This window comes from Opisthorchis viverrini (assembly GCF_000715545.1).
Source record: "Opisthorchis viverrini unplaced genomic scaffold opera_v5_231, whole genome shotgun sequence".
Classification (NCBI taxonomy): domain Eukaryota; kingdom Metazoa; phylum Platyhelminthes; class Trematoda; order Opisthorchiida; family Opisthorchiidae; genus Opisthorchis; species Opisthorchis viverrini.
The window spans coordinates 684946-687488 of NW_008751889.1; positions in this window are offsets into that span (position 1 = coordinate 684946).

Genomic DNA, 2543 nt, shown 5'->3' on the forward strand with positions numbered 1-2543 from the left:
CAGCACCTGTGGCAAATGCACCGGGAACCAAAACAGCCTCATTGTTTTCAAATCCGCTACGCGCAAGAGCGTTACATAAGTATCCCTCATGTATTCATTTAAGGCCTCCTCAAATGCTGTAATAATCAAAAAGAGGGAAGCTGGTAATTTTTTAAGACACCGAAATTCTGGAGTCATAGTATTACAAGTGTAAAATCAAAAGCTCGTCAAAAACATGAAAAGAAGATTGAGGCGAACAGCTTCCAACCAAATTAAGCCATATTGTAGAGGCTTTTGGTTTCGGCATACGAACGGCACAATGCAAGTTTTTCACGCAAAGGTTTCAATCGGCACACAATCGGAGGAAAATCGCAGGTGCCAAAATAAATGTTGACGTAGCCAGCTGAATACAGGGCCGATCCTCACACTACAGATGCTTGTTTCTTGAATTATTTTCCGGGTCGAATAAAAATCTCCACCTAGAAATGGTTCCTTTTGCTGTACTTGTACACAAACCAGGAAGCAATCTACTCGGCATGAATTGTGTGAGAATTTGGTCTATGTAATCGCCTTTTCTCAATTATTGGAGCGCATTCGTTTCAGAATTCCAGCGCTGCTGCGCCACTAACCGCTTCTGACGTGTCTGCTGGGAGGCTGGGGACTGCCCCGTCTTCATTGCTCAGGGTATCGGGCAACGAATTGAAAAGAATGTATGAAGAATTATTATGTGGTATTTGTGTTTACAGCAGGTAATACAAGCACTAACACTGCAACAGGGGGCCAACAAAACCAACGAAAATTCGAATAATTAGAAGAATGTAGTACTTTAAGCGCATTTGTTGATAACGAACATTACACGAAGCAAGAGCCGTATGCTTTTGTTTAAGGATACATTGAAGCCATCCCGCAGTCACCTCTTATCGCCTTTAACTAAACCACAAGATTTTTAAGTCTTCGTTAGATTTACTGTATGTGAACCGATGGTTATGCAAAGGGGAGTTGGACACCCCCAGAAGCCCCCTTAATCACGGAACGCCGTTGCGTGACTTACGGCTGTGTGTAGCCGATACATTTTGCAAGGTCCTTACCTCTCAAGACATAAAACTGTCGCAGTATTTAACTACCATATGCTATGAATGTTTCTACCACGATGATTACTCGGGTCATATGTCATAGAAGAGCAGATTCAAAGTTCCTCTAGACAAAAAAGATATTCCAAGCAAAAGATAATTGCCAGAGTGAACCCTCCGCACACATTTTGCATCCACAAGCATGATGCGGATGTTAGCAAGCTCAGTGAACTCAGTCAGCCGCACAGCGGCCTGAAAATTTCATCCGCCATAAGTTATCCAAATTTTATCGCGATTAGCGATATTTTATCTCATGTTATTCTCAAGATGTGGTGATTGGTTGCCTTGAAGTTTATTTCACTCAATGAACTAAACCATACAGATAATTTTCAGGAAAGTGCATTACACACAGACATTCTTGACTTTAAGTTTTTCACCTTCAGAACCTGGTCGTTTTCCAGAATGCCATCAGTTCGGCATATGCAGAGCGGCAGTCTCCGGAACTAGTTGCCTTCCAAGTCCATATTTTGTGCTTTTTGACTTCTATAAATTGAACATCGAATAACGCATATTCTCGTGATCTCAATTGTTCAACTCCTTTGTTTGACCTCACTATTCACACGGTCACGTGATATATGGGGCCTATAAATTGTAATCGCGCCATAATTTTTTGCCATTTTTGAGAGAAAATTAAGCTGTAAATGCCGAAGATATTAAACCTATCGTTACTTTTCACTGCTGCTAACGTCAACCGCTCAAACAACGCAGGCTTTTTCCTCGACATCTGTTAGCTAAAATGAAAGAACAAGGAAAAATGGGTATATTGCTCGTTTATTACAGAGCTTTGGGTGGGCGGACACTAATATGATGTATAATTTTGCCTTATCAGTCCGCGACAAGTGGGGACTATGCTAATTGAGGCGTGATCAAACCTTTACGACCTGAGCGCGGCAGGTAACAATATAGTGGGGAGGAAGTTACAACCAACGTGGCATCCTCGTTACGTAAAAATACGGCGCCGTTATGGGAACAAAAAGACAAGGACGGTTAGCATGAGGTACGAATATTTCACTGATGAGGCCAGTTAGCATGACCTTAAACCAAAAATGGTTGTTGGCCATGAGTAACCTTGGACAACTGAGTGAAGGACCAGGACTGAAATAAGGAGTAAAAATTTAAGATGGAAACAGATGGAAAGTTTCGTTGCGAAAATATGGTTTACATTGAAATTAAGTGAGCTCACTGCTGGCAATGACAGCGAAGTCTGCTGTAGAGGATAGTTCCGATGGTGAGATAATGTTCATGCATACTGCCAGACGGACACAGTCAGTGCAATCGTTGAACTTGTGGAAGCGCCAGGCTCAAACTGCAGCAAGAAACCAAGTGGGTTAAATCCGAACGAAAAGTTCGGAGGGTCAGAACGAGCTCGTCCCAGAGTCAGCTGGTGACGTGAAAAATTTGTTCGCTGTTGCAAGTACAGGCATGAGTAGGTGA